Source organism: Furipterus horrens, unplaced genomic scaffold (assembly GCF_987537825.1).
Source record: "Furipterus horrens unplaced genomic scaffold, mFurHor1.1.pri manual_scaffold_1, whole genome shotgun sequence".
Classification (NCBI taxonomy): Eukaryota; Metazoa; Chordata; class Mammalia; order Chiroptera; family Furipteridae; genus Furipterus; species Furipterus horrens.
Window position 1 is genome coordinate 10,719,310 of NW_028327171.1, and position 14,629 is coordinate 10,733,938.

The following is a 14,629-nucleotide window of genomic DNA, read 5'->3' on the forward strand; positions in this document are numbered from 1 at the left end:
CTCCTCCCTTTGTCCTGCCTAGTCAGCAAGATGTCATCACCGTAACAGATCTGTCTCGTGTCCTGTGGGATGTCCAGGCGTTCGAGGTCTCCTCAGGCTGTATTAGGACAGAGCCCCAAAGCCAACTGTAAATGAGTATTACCGTCCTCCCATGTGAGTGCAAACTGCTTTAATCCTCTTTTCTAAATGGGCTGAAAAAGAATGCAATTGCTAATCAATAGCCTTATTAATCTGCTGTGACAAGGACACCACATCTGTCTGGCACAGCAGAGGCAGTTGGGCTGCTGTTAGGTGAAGACTCGGGGTCACTCTCCAGGATCTGAAGTCCTCTGCAAGGCCTGGACCAGCTCTGGCCCTCACGGAGATATGAAGGCTCACCACACCTGCGTCTGCTGGGTCTGGAGCTCCGGGGACACCATGTTGTTTCTGCTTTTCCATCCAAGCCATGGAGGGGGCAGGGTCCAAGGTTCACTTGCTCTTGGGCATCCCTCCTACAATGTCTTTGAGCACACAGGCTAGGATCCCAGTGTGCAGATTCAATTACACACTCGGGGACCAGGGAAATGACCACCAGGTGGTCTGTTGACTAGGGGACCCAAAATGAGCAACACTTCAACCAGGTTTTCTTTCACTACCTGGCCCCTCCTCCAACAAGGAGGCCATAATGACACTTTGGACCTCCAGGTGTCAGTGTCCACTCAGATTCTCTGCCCAGTTGTCTTCAGGGTGTCTTGACAGTACTTTCCCCAGTGCTCAGTCACCCAGTGAATGCTGTAGGTCTCTTTGGGGGAGAACTGGGGAATATTACAGTTTATGCGTGTGCAGGAGGTGTGGCCTGGACCCTCCTCCTGGTGACTGGTCACCTCTGCAGTTAGCACTTCCGGATGGGAAAATTAGCTCTAGTCCAAGAACAGAGCAGGGATCATGCCTTCTTACTGGATACCCTGCCTCTTCGTTCCTCCTTGGCCACCTACGAGAGCAGCTTGAACATGTCTGCTCCGCTTGATATGAGCTGTCAGCTTCCCCAGAACTGAGTCTGCTCATGACCTGAAGAGCTTGCCCGGGGACTAAGTTCCATGTTCCGAGAAAGTGCCTCCAAGTCAGTAATGCTTCCTTCCCGTCTTCTACTCTGGCGCCTGAGTCAGTGACCCCATATTCTTCCCCAGGGGCGCCTCTGGCTCCTGCAGTCGTGTGCTGGCAGCTTCCTCCCTCCCCAACCAGGCCCAGCACATCCCCATCTTGGTTACATTGGCCTTTCTCCCTGATCACTGGCCTGGCAGCCAGAGGACAGCGTGGCATGGCCTCTGATGAGGGCACCTGGTGCCCTGCTCGGGGCAGGGGGCTCAGCATCTTCCAGCACAGAGGAAGTGCTGGTTCTTACGAATGAGGAGTGGCCCTCCAAAGGCTCTGAGAGGTCAGGGGCCTACAGATCCACGTCCTTAGGCTTCCACTCAGATATTCCAGTCTGTGTCTCAGTGTCTCAGGTTATCCTGGCTGGGGTTCTGACCTTCACAGACCAGCATCAGCAAGCACTGAGACTCGCCTGGAGTCGGAGTCCTCTCATCGCGTCCTCTGCCAGATGGGATTTCTCCTCAGGCCACAGAGACCCCTGGTCCTCACTCTGAGCTTCTCACTGCTGGTCCGGGCTTCGGTCTCCCTTATTCCTCTGCAGGACCATCAGGGCAACTCAGCAGCCAACTCCCCGCCCCTTTCAAACACCTGCAAGCTGCTCCCTTCCACAAGGACGGTTTCCCCGGTCGCCCATGACGAAATCTAGCAAGCGGGCCTCCACCTTGTTCTGGGAACTACCTGTACCTCTCACACCAACAAAGACGGTGTCCCCTTCACCTGCCAGTGGCAGGAGAGCCAGCAGGAATCCCCTCCTCACTCCCTGTGTCCACTGGGGTCCTCTGAGAAGGCACCTAGGCAGGACTGGATGTGATTAGAAATCTATGGGGCAATGGCTGTGAAGGATCTAGGGGGGCACTGAAGGTGATGGAGGAGCCTGCAGACCACAGGCGAGGGCCCAGTGCAGGACAGGGTGGGAGGAGAGGTGAGGGCCGGGTGGGAGGAAGGGCTGGCCGATGGGAACACGTGGAGCCACAGGAGTCCCTGACTGAAGGAGTGAGCCTGTATTCCTACCTGAGGAGCAGCACGTGGGAAGCACAGGGCAGCACACAGGCCCTCAGTCAGTGAGCTCCAGGAGCAGGGCCTGAGCTTCGTTCATGGCCGGTACGAGGCTGCCACACTCACACCCATGTACATACGTGCACTCGCACACTCACAGGTGCACACACACACACTGACACACTCCGCATACACTCACACAACACACACACACACACTTACACCCTCTCCAGCGCCTCCTGGCTCCAGGTACCCACTGTCCACAGCAAAGGTGGCCGAGGAGAGCACCTGACCGGCACTGCCCAGGGAGGGAGGCAGCAGAAAGCAGAGTGGGCACTGATGGGCGTCCAGCCTGAGGGGGCTCTGGGAGCCGGAAATGGGTGGGAGGCCATGTGCGGGGGCCAGGGCAAACTTGCAGGACTTTGGACAGCAGAGCAGGGGCACCCCGTCCCTCCTCACACAGGAAGTGGTTCCTCCTCTGCTGGAGGAACCACTGCTGGGCGCACTAAGAACACAGTTGCCTCTACAGATCCCTGCCTTTGGCACCATACTATCTGGCCAGCAGAGGAGACCCAGGTGCACAGAATCAGGGCACAGATGGAAAGAGGTGGTCGGGAAGGCCAGAGGGTGTGCATACAGGGACCTCCCAAGGCACAGGCAGGTGACTGGGAAGCCAGGGGTCTCTCTCCTTTCAGGGGGAGAGGGCTGAACCAGAGATTTGCAGAGCGGTTCCTCTAAGGCTGGAGCTGCAGTGTGCTGCCCACCCCCCCAAGGATGGGGGAGATGTGGTTCTGTCCCACGGTCCAGGGACCTAGCCCCCAGTCCTGCCAACATCTCACCTCAAGGAGAAGCCCTTGTCCTGGGAAGCTGCTGTTTCACAGTCAAGAGTGGGGATCCCCACCACAGTGGCCCTCGGACCCAGCGCCAAGGGTATCTGTAGGGTTCTTGCAAGGAAGGGGGCCCTTACTCCTCACCCAAAGCACCTGAGGCTCTCCTTGTCCTGGTTACCCTTGCCTTTCCCAGCCCTTCCAGGTGGCCCTTGCTCTCTGACCTCACCCCTGTCGCGCCCGGATGGGTGGGAGGTGGGGTACAGGGCTGGAGGAGGCCACCAAGGACATATGTTCTGACCAGTGGCATTGCGGGGGTTGTGTGTCCCCAACGGAGAAAGGCGGGAGCCCCGCTGTGTTTGAGCAGGGAGACACTGAGCAGGGGTCTGAGTTGGGGGACGCCTGGCAGGAGGGCCCTGCAGCGCCGCATTCAAGGGCAGCTCCTTCGAGGAGGAGCGCAGGTCGCCCCTCGTCAACCCTCGGTGCGGGGCGTGGTCCCCAACCCTGAGTGGACGCAGCCTGGGAAGTGGGGCGGGGGCAGCAGGCGGACAGGCCGGGCGTGGGGAGGGCCTCTGACTTCGCGCGCCCGGGACTGTTTTTGGAAAAGTGGCAGCGCCCCACCCTCACCGCGTGTCAGGGGTGGGAAGGGGGCTTTCCCGCCCCTACTCCCTTTCTGCCCTTCCTGGGTTTGCCCCTCTGTCGCCCCTGCCCGCCGCCCCCCCACCACCACCCCATACGCGTGGCCGCAGCGCCTCCCGGTGGCCGCGCATCTGGGGGCGGGCTGGGAGGGGGCGGGGTGGTTATAAAGACGGCGGCCCCTCCCGTGGTCCCCTCCCTCCTGCCCACTCGGCTCCGACTCTCGGCCGTCAAGACCCGGAGCCTCCTCGGGACGTGTCTGGAGAGGGCGCCCCCTGTGCGCTCAGGGTCAGGTAAGCACCCCTCGACCCCGGGACCGGGAGCGGGACCCTCCGTATGGGGATGTGTGGTCTGGCCCTGGGACCCGGCCAGCCGCCTGCAGCCGCGACCTGCTGGTTGGCAAGTCCTGCCTGCAGGAGTGCCGAGGATCTGGGTCCCGAGGGCACCCGGGATGGGCTCTCCCAGGCCGGTGCCCCGACGGGCTCTCCCCGCCCGCGGTAGCGCGTCCTCCTTCGGGGCCCCATTTCAACCACTGGGCCCTAGATCACAGTTCCTCCCGTCCACGCCTTAGCTGCCTAGGCGGTGGGATCAGGGGCGCCGAGTTAATTGCGTGCTGCCCCACCTGGCCTCCTCTGGGACAGAGGTGGGAAGGGGGGCTCCCTCCCTATCCTCGCGCTTAATGCTCAGATGCAGAAGTTGGGGCTGTCTGCAGGGACCTCACCACCTCCCCAAGTCACCAAGTAGCTGGAGGGGCTCAACTTCTGAAGTCAGGCCCACACAGCGCCTGGGAGGTCTGGTGTAATCTGTGGCCTGGAAGACACCTTCAGAGGGTTGAGGGCCCAAGTAGGTGGAAGACCCCCCCACCTTTGATGTGGAATTGGGCACAGGGTCTGCTTGGGTGCTGGCCCCTCTCCCCTGGGCTGAGGGAGAGGGTGCTCTTCCTCCTGGAAAGAGTGGCAAAGATAGAATGAGCTCCTAGGGGTAACAGGGGAGGAGGGGGGCTCCCATACACCAAGGGTAGGAACAGGGTGGGAAGGGAGACAGGTCAAACACCTCTACCCTCAGAATCAGCAACAATGCAGCCTTGCCGTGATTCCTCTGAGGCAGGAAGAACCCTCCACATCCCAGGCTCCTCCCCCAAACTCTGCTGGAGAGACTAAGCAGGGGGCTGAGTGGAAGTCGCAAGGAGTGAGGTGAGAGCCCAGCTGACCCAGCCTTCAGTGGCTTCCTGCTGGGCCAGGCCCCGCCCCACCCAGGACTCCTCACCCATCCCAGCAGAGTTCCAGGGGCCCAACATCCTCAGGGCACAGGAGAGGGGGTATCAACCTCTGAGAGGCCTAGTGACCCTAGTAACTTAGCAACACACAAAACAGCTGGGTGTGGTGTCTCAGGTATTCCCACCATTCCATTCAGTGCCCACCTAGAATATGGCCCCTGTACTCAGAAGAGACCACCAGCTCTTGTGCCCACACCCCTGGTCTACCCAGCTGTCCGAAAGGAGAGGAACTTCATGTTCAGAGGGATGTCCAAAAGGAAGTAAGCTGAGAGCCACGGATTTCCCCGGTTTTTAACTTTCAGTATAGGAGTTCTGGCCAGGAGGCCATCTTACATTTGCTTAACGTCCAAGGCCTAAAGGCAGGACAGGCATTTGGGGCTCCGGGAGGGAAGTTGTCTGCCTTCCTTCCATCATTCAGAAGCAAGAGAGTGGGGCAGGGGAGAGGGCCTAGGCCCCCAGGCATAAGTGACTTGGAATCTCCTGGCCAGAAAGGAGGGGCTCGGTAACCAGGGCCCAGGTATGTCCCTTTGGTGGACATGGATTTCAGCAGGCCTCTTGGCCACTCTGGCTGCTTTGAAGCTGCCATACTGTGCTAGTGAAAGTGACCTAGGAGGCCTGTGAAGACCACATCTGGTTGGGCCAATTGTTGGGGTCATCTGCAGTGGAAGCCACAGGGAAGGTAATGTCCAGGGCAAAAGTTGGGCTTGATCCACTGGGCCAGATGGTCAGGTGGGGCACGGGGCCCTCCACTGGGCAGCGCACACCGACACCCAGTGATGACTCTGCATTGCCAGCCAGCATGGGCAGCTCTGTTGTAGGTGGGGCCCACCTGCAGTCCTCAGGGGTGTGGGAAGCCGTGGGCAGCAGGGGAGCCTTCAGACAGGCTCCCCAGCAGCGATGGATCAGGACAGAAAAAGAATGGCCAGTTCCTGGGAGAAGGAGCTGGGCCTGAAGGCTCTGCCTGGGGCCTCAGCAAAGGGTGTGGGCCGTGGCTTCCCTCCTCTTCAGCCCCCAGTTTCTCATCCGTAGAATGAGGTCAGGATGAATAGCACGTGCCCTTATTACCTGCCAAGGCTGCTAGGGGTCTCCAGGCACCTGGGGTGTAGGCAGATCATGTTTGCAGCCACAAAACACTTTATAATCCTAGAAAAACCTAGCTCTTGTGATTGTTTTAGGAACACAAATATTATAGTTTGATTTCTTTTAAACACGGCCCACATTTCAATGGGTCAATTCCTCCTGTGGTTCCCCTTGCACATTCGTGAAGCCAGGGGGGAGCCTGGGTTCATGGGATGCACCTTATTGAGCAGGCCCTGGGGGGGTCAGTCTCCATCTGAGGGGCAGACATTGGGTTTGGGCCATGTCATAAAGCAGCATTCTCCACAGACCCACCAGGGACTTAAAACATGTCAACTCCTCACACCACACCAGTGGGCCAGCCTCATGGTGGCCTGTTGTAGACAGTGAGCAGATGGAGGGTGGGGACCCCAGCTGAGAGGGGCCCCTTCTCCCAGGAGAGCAGAGTCTGGCGTCCATCATGAGGGACAGACAATGAGCAGTGTCACTGTCTTTTTTTCTTATTTGCCAATTTCATAGATGAGGAATGCTGCCTTTGGTTTCTCTGCGTGTCCTTGGTTTTTGTGTGGTTCAGCATTTTTTTGATGACTGTTTGTAGTGTTATTACTTGCCAGGTGATGATTTCCCCAATTGTCTCATGGGTACTGATTTTCTACTAATTTGTAAGAGCTTTCCCCACTTCCCAATTTTTTAAAATTAGGGTAAAATACACATAACAAAATTTATAGTCTTTACCATATTTAAGTGTATAGTTCAATGGTATTAAGTACATTCATATTGTTATGCCCATCACCACATCCATCTCTGGATTGGCTTATTTCATTTGCATGATTTCCTCAAGGCTCACCCATGTTGTAGTAGGTGTCAGAATTTCCTTCCCTTTTAAGACTGAATAATATTCCATTGTATGTATATACCACATTATACTTACCCATTCATCCATCAATGGACTCTTAGGTTGCTTGCATGTTATATGCATTGTGAATAGTATTGCTATGAATATGGGTGCACGACTATCTCCTTGAGACCTTGCTCTGTGTTCTTTTGAGTATATACCCAGAAGTGGAATCGCTGGATCATGCACATATGGTAAACCCACTTTTATTTTTTTTAAGGAACCACCATACTGTTTTCCACAACAGCTCTACCATTTTACATTCCAGCAAACAATTCAAGTTTCCCCACATTCCTTCCAACACTTTTTATTTCCTGGGTTTTTTGTTTTTTTTTTTTATAGTAGCCATCTATTTTTTTTTTATTATTGTTTTTCTAGTACAGTTGTCCCACTTTTTTCCCCATTGCCCTCCCCACCCTGTTGTTCATGTCCACGGGTCATTTTATAGTAGCCATCTTAATGAGTATGTTGTGGTATCTCATGATTTTGATTTGCATTTCCTTAATTAGTAATGTTGAACGTCTTTTTGTGTACTTATTGGCCATTTGTAATTCTTTTTTAAAGAAATGCCTATTCAAGTCCTTTGCTCATTTCGAATTGGGTTGTTTGGGGGTTATTTGATGTTGTTTTTAGTTCTCTGTATGCTATGGATATTAATCCCTTATCAGAAAAATCATTTGCAAATATTTTCTCCCATTCTGTAGGTTGCTTTTCTACTCACAATTTTCTTTTTAATTTTCATGAAAGCCAATTTGCCTATTTTTTTTAAGTTGCTTGTGCTCTTGGTGTCATAGTCTAGAAATTATTGCCAAATCTAATGCTGTGAAGATTTTGCCTTGTGTTTTCTTCTAAATTTTTATAGCTGTAGATGTTACATTAGGATATGTGTCCATTTTCAGTTCATTTTTATGTGTGGTGTTAGGTAAGGTTCCAATTTCATTCTTTTGCAGCTGGATATCCAGTTTTTCTACCACTATTTGTGAAAAACTGTGTTTTTCCCCATTGAATGGTTATGACACCCTTGTTGAAAATAATGTCACTATACATGTATATGCAAGGGTTATTTCTGGACTCTATTCTATTCCATTGGTCTATGTTATCTGTCTTTATGTCATTACCACACTGTTTTGATTATTGTAGCTTTGTATTAAGTTTTGAAATCAGAAAGTGTGAGTTCTTCAGCTTTGTCCTTGTCTTTTAAGATTATTTATGCTATTTGGAGTCTCTTGAGAATCCTTATGAATTTTAGAAAGGCTTTTTCTATTTCTGTAAAAATCAACATTGAGATTTTGGTAAAGATTGCATTAAATCTGTAAATCACTTCGGTAGTATTGACACCTTAATATTAAGTCTTCTAATTATGAACATGGAACATCTTTCCATATATTTATATCTTTGATGTCTCTCAGAAATGTTTTATAGCTTTCAGTGATATTTCACCTCCTTGGTAACAGTAATTCGTAAGTATTTTATTCTATTGATGCTAATGTAAATGCAATTGTTTTTTTAATTTCCCTTTGCATTGTTCATTGTTAGTGTACAAAACTGTAACTGACTTTTCTGTGTTGACTTTGTATTCTGCACTTTGCTGGATTTATTTATTCTAAGTTTTTTTTTTTGTGGGTTCTTTAGAGTTTTCTGTATATAAGATCATATCAATTTAATTTCATTCTTTCTATTTGAATGCCTTTTATTTCTTTTTCTTGTCTAATTGCTATGGTGAGGACTTCCAATACTATGTTGAGTAGAAATGACAAAAGTAGGCATTTTTTCCTTGTTCCTGATCTTAGAGGAAAGTCTTTCAATCTCTCATCATTGAGTATGATGTTTGTTATGGAATTTTCATATATGGCTTTTATTATATTGAGGTGGTTTTCTTCTAGTCCTAGTTGAGTGTTTTTATTATGAAAAGGTGTGAATTTTATCAAAGGTTTTACTGTATCAATTGAGATGATCATGAGGGTTTTTTTTCCCTTCATTCTGTTAATGTGGTGTATTACATTGATAGATTTTTATATGTTGAACTATCCTTACATTCCAGAAATAAATCCCACTTGGTCATGGTGTTTAATACTTTTTACTAACCAATTGAATTCTGTTTGCTAATGTTTTGTTGAGGATTTTAGTACCAATGTTCATAAGGGGTATTGGTTTGTAGTTTTCTTTTCTTGTAATGTCTTGGCCTGGTTTTGGTATAAGGGTAATGTTGGCCTCATAGAGTGACTTAGAGTGTATCCCCTCCTCTTTAATTGAAGTTTGACAAATTGAAATGGAAAAGTTTAAGAAATATTGGTCTTAGTTTTTCTTTACGTGTTTGGTAGAATTCACCAGTGAAGCCATCATGTGTAGGGCTTTTCTTTGTCAGGAGATTTCAATTACTGATTCAGTCTCCTTACTAATAAGTCAGTTCATAATTTCTTTTTGTTCATGGTTTGGTCTTTGTAGGCTTTGTGTTTCTAGAAATTTGTCCATTTTATCTAGGTTACTTGATTTGTTGGCAACAACTGCTTATAGTACTCTCTTATAATCCTTTTTATTTCCATAGACTTGGTAGTAAATCCTCCACCTGCATTTTTGATTTTAATAATTTAAGTTCTTTATTTTTTTCCTAGTCTGTCTAGGTAAAGGTTTGTCAATATTGACCTTTCCAATGAACCAACTTTTAGTTTCATTGATTTTCTCTATTGTTTTTCTATTTTAATATTTACCTATTTTAATATTTATGTCTACTGTAATCTTTATTTCTTTCTTTTCAGTATCTTTGGGATTTGTTTGCTCTTTTTCTAGTTCCTTAAAATGTAAATTTAGATTATTTATTTGAAATGTTTCTTGTTTTTTTGTGTAAATATTTAAAGCTGTAGATTTCCCCCTTAGCACTGCTTTCACTGTGTTCCTTAGGTTTTGGTATATTTGGTTTTCATTTTTATTAGTGTCTGAGTATTTTCTAATTTCTCCTGTGATTTTGTATTTGATCTGTGGGTTGTTTAAGAGTGAGTTATTTAATTTCCACACTTCTGTGAATTTTTTCACTTTTCTTCTGTTATTGACTTCAACGTGATCCCACTATGATCAGAGAAGATACTCTGGCTGAATTTACTTCAAGGGTACTTAAAGGGTTAGCATCTTATCCTCCCTTTTATTTTTCTTTATCTCCTTTTGGGAGCCAGACTCTGAAGATTAGGACATTCAAAAACAACTGCATATACATACCCAGGGGAAGGTGCAGGCTCAGAAAAGACCTTAGACGATCTTACATTTATATCTCAGAGACAGCCTATAAACAATCAAAACAAACAAAAAATCAGCAAACCCAAGTGAAGGGAAAGAATATGATTTACAGAGTTACCACATTATTGAATTCAAATATCCAGTTTTCAACAAAATATTGCAAGACAAACAATGAAACAAAAAATATAACCCATTCAAAGGAAAAAATATATAAACCAACAAAAGCTGTCCCTGAAAGAGACCTGATGGTGGTTCTACTGAACAAAGACTTTAACACAACCATCTTAAAGATGTGCAAAGAACTAAAATAGAGGAAGGCATGAAGAAAGTCAAGAAAACAATGCCTGGAAAAAATACAAATATCAATAAAGAGACAGAAAATGTAATAGAATCTAGAAATAATGGAGCTGAAAAGTACAATAACTACAATTTAAAAGTGTACTAGAGAGATTCAAAGACAGATATGAACAGACAAAAGAAAGAATCAGTGAAGTTGAAGATAAGATACTGTTCTGTGGAACAGAAAGAAAAAGGTGATATAAAATGAACAGAGCCTAAAGGAACTGCATATCTGTTGTGGGAGCTCCAGAAGGAGATGGGGGGCAGAGAAAATATTTGAAGAAATAATGGCCAAAAACTTCCCAAACTTGATGAACAACAGAAATATAAACATTCAAGGAAATCAATGAACTCCAAGTAGAATGAACTCAGAGAGTCCCATTGAGACACACTATGATAAAACTGTCAAAGGACAAGAGAATTTTGACATTAGCAAGAGAGAAGTGACTCATCATATCCAAGAGATCCTCAATAAGGTTATTAGCAAGTTTTTTATCAGCAACTTTGAAGATTAGGTGTTGGTATATTTAGAATAGAAAAAGAAAATAAAAACTGTCACCCAAGAATCCTATACCAGCAAAACTGTCCTCCAAAAGGGAGGGTAAAATTAAATCATCCCCAGATAAACAAAAAGCGCGAGCGAGTTTGTTACTGCAAGAACTGCCCTGCAAGAAATGCTCAAGGGAGTCTTGCAGGGTGAAATAAAATAACACTAGACAGTAACTTGAAGCCTATGTAGAAATAACGATCTCAATGAAGATAAGTACATAAGCAATTATAAAAACTATTATTATTGTAACAATGATATATAACTCCACTTTTTGTTTTCTACATGATTTAAGAAATAAATACTTAAAAATTATTAGTCTAAAAGCTAGTAGTATTGTAACTTTGGTTTGTAACTTCATGTTTTGTTTTCTACAAATTTAAAGGACTAATGTATTAAAAATATTTGTTTATGTTTTTGGACACACAGTATATAAAGATGTAATTTTCACCTGAAGCTAATACAAAATAATATTGAATGTAAACTGTATTTGAAAAAAATTTTAATTTAAAAATTGTTTAAAGATGTAATTTTGTGACATCGATAACTGAAAGGGCTAGTGATGGAGCTCTTAAAACAGCAAAGATTTTGTGCATTATCGAAATAAAGCTGGTATAAATTCAGATTAGAGTGTTATAACTTTAGGGTGTTAAATGTAAAACCTGTGGTACCACCAAGAAAATACCTTAAGTATATATACAAAAAGAAATAAAGAAGGTATGTAAATGTTTCATTATGAAAATTGATAAAACACAAAAGAAAAAAAGTGATGCCGGAAATGAGGAACAAAAAAAACTATAAGGTATATAGAAAAACGATAGCAAAATGACAAAAGTAAGCCCCTCCTTATCAGTAGTTACTTTAATTATAAATGGATAAACCGTCCAATCAAAAGACAGAAACTAGCAGAATGGATTTTTTTAAAATGATTCAACTATATTGCTTTCTACAAGGTATTCACTTTATACCCAAAGCCACAAGTAAGTTGAAAGCAAAAGGATGGAAAAGGTTATTCCATGCACATAGGAGCCAAAAGAATTCAGGGGTGGTTATATTAATATCAGATAAAATGGACTTCAATCAAAAACTATAAGAGACAAAGACATTGTATATTAATACAAGGTTCAATACAGCAAGAAGTTATGACAATTTTAAACATTTACACACCTAATTACAGGCCATCAGAAATTTCAAACCTTAAGACTATAACATCTTGGTCATGAATTGGGAAGTCTGTTGCCTGGCTCTTGGTCTGTATTCCATTCTGCTGATGTTGCTTTTGTTGTAATGAAGGTCATGTGTGGAAGCCCAGTTATCAAGAGTGTGAACTTGAACCCAAGCTACCTGGGTTTGGACCTCAGCTATTAGCTGAACACCTTGGACAAGTTACCTACACTTACTTTCAGTTTCCTCATCTATGAAATGGTATTAAACTGTTGCGAGTGCTAAGTGATACAGCATAGTGTCTGGTGGAGAGTCACTATACAAGCTACTGCATTGTCATTTCATCCTTTCTGTTTTCTTCAGACTTTTTTGATCCATGTTTTGCTCCCAGTTACTTCCTCTGAGATTTACTTGAGTGTCCTTATGAGGTAGGATTACCTTTATTTATACTCACATTTTGCTGTTCTGTGTGGCCACCATTTTAGTTCCTCAGTTCATGTGTTTTGCTATGCCCATTGCTGTGTGGTCTGTGGCCCCATTCCAGCACCAATCCCACAAATGCTTAATTACTGTAACTGTATTGCATTTGATAGCGCATTTCCTCATCACTCTTTATTTTTTATTTTTCTGAGCTACTTTTACTTATGCTTCCAGGTGAATCTTAGTTTTATTTTGTCAACACATACCAGCAAAAAAAAAAAAACAAAACAAAAACTCTCCTTGGAGATTTTAATCAAAAATTTTATTCAGTTTTAATTTAATTAGAAGTACTGATATTCTTAAATATGGTATTTCTCATCCAAACCAAGATTTATCTCTCCAATGTGTTCCTTAGAAAATATTTTAGTTTTTTCGTAAGCCTTGCACATTCTAAAAATAGATTTTCGTTAAGGTTATCCCCTGGATTTATGTTTTTTTCTTGCTAGTTTAAATACTTTTTTTTTTCCATTACATTATCTAATTGGTTGTTGCTAATAGAAGAAAATCTATAACTTGTATGTATGTGTGTGTATGTGTGTGTGTGTGTATACAGTTATATACACAGTAATTTTAACTGCCACACTGCATTCTCCTCCTGCCCCCACTTTACTCACTCTCCCCTAAACTTTGTTCAGTTGATTTCAGTGAGTTATCTAGGTAGATAGTCCCATCCTAAAAAGGACAGTTGCCATCTCTTCCTTTCCAAGATTTATACTTTGGGTTTGAGAGTGTGTGCATGTGTGTTTTCATCTTATTGCACTGGCTTCCAACACAACACTGAATAATAGAGTGAGATGAACACTCTTTGTCTTTTTCTGTTTTTGTATTCTCATGGGCATTCACGAGTGCAGGAGTTTTAACCAGGTTAAAACTTCCTGAATTGACAAAGAATATGACTTCTGATATATGTGATATATATCTGTGTATTTGTGTCAAGTGAAATTGTCCAGAGTCCTAAAAGGGTCAGTAATGCACAAAGAAAAGAACTTCAATTTTAGTTTTTGTGTAAAATATAATATTGGGTCTAAATTTGAAATTTATATACTTTATAATGTTAATCCAACTGCTAAGTTTGTTGTGAAGTTTTTCCTTGTCTTTTTAAAATCAGAAATAGACATTTAGGGGCTCTATTAGAGCAGTAAATGATTTATTTCCTCTTTTTTATATTAATATGACTTGTATTAATATATTCCCCAGAGTTGCATCATTGTATTTTTATTATAACTAATCTTTGTTCTGATATAGGGGTCCTTAATAGGCTAATGGGTTTTATTTTCTAATATTAATTAGATTTTCTGTAGAGCTCTTTTTAGGGATTCCTTTTGTCCAGTTTTGGTGTCAGATATTGCCAAGTTTAAAAATGCATTGAAAAGAAGATTATAAGTTTATGTTCTGAAGCAGGTTAAATAGCAGTTACGTGTTTGTACTTAAAGATGCAAAAGAATTCATTTAAAAACTGTCTGGACCAGAGCCTTTGGGGAAATATTTCCTCCCAGTGTGACCATTCCTTCTCAGGCAGAGTCTAGCCAATTCCTCACCTCTTCTCAAAACTTTTCCCAGAAAATACACTTTCACGTATATTAGCATAGAGCTGCTTGTGGCTCTTAAAAATAAACAGCCACAAAACCTTTCTCATATATCATATTATTTTATTTATTCTTAAGCTTGTGTGTTTTCATATTTGTACTTATTGATTAGACTTGCTTAAAAATTTTTCTATTTTATTGTCCTTTTCAAGGAGTCAGTTCTTAAATCTATTTATTATTCTACTCTGGGTATTTTTCTTAATCAGTTGGTTTATTTTTTATTATTTCCTCTCTCTTTCTTTCCTGAGTTTCCTCTTGTTGATTTTCTTTATCTCTAGTTATTTCAACTACATACCTAACTTGTTACACTAATTTCTTACTTTATAACATTAAGTACCTAAGGCTATATGTTTTCCTCTGATTATAGCTTTGGCCTTTTCATGTTTGTTTTTATATATAACATTCTCATTGTTACTAATTTCTATGTAGTTTTTATGAGAGAGAATT

The 14,629-nt window shown here is 44.1% G+C and overlaps 1 protein-coding gene across 1 annotated transcript in view; it reads left to right on the forward strand.

Moving 5' to 3' along the window:
- The first annotated feature begins 3,771 nt into the window (after nt 1-3,771).
- Nucleotides 3,772-14,629, forward strand: part of COL6A2 (collagen type VI alpha 2 chain) — a 31,714-nt gene continuing 20,856 nt past the window's right edge. The window contains exon 1 of the mRNA XM_090272411.1: nt 3,772-3,883. The gene's annotated coding sequence lies outside the window, so the exon portion shown is untranslated. The remainder of the gene's footprint in view (nt 3,884-14,629) is intronic.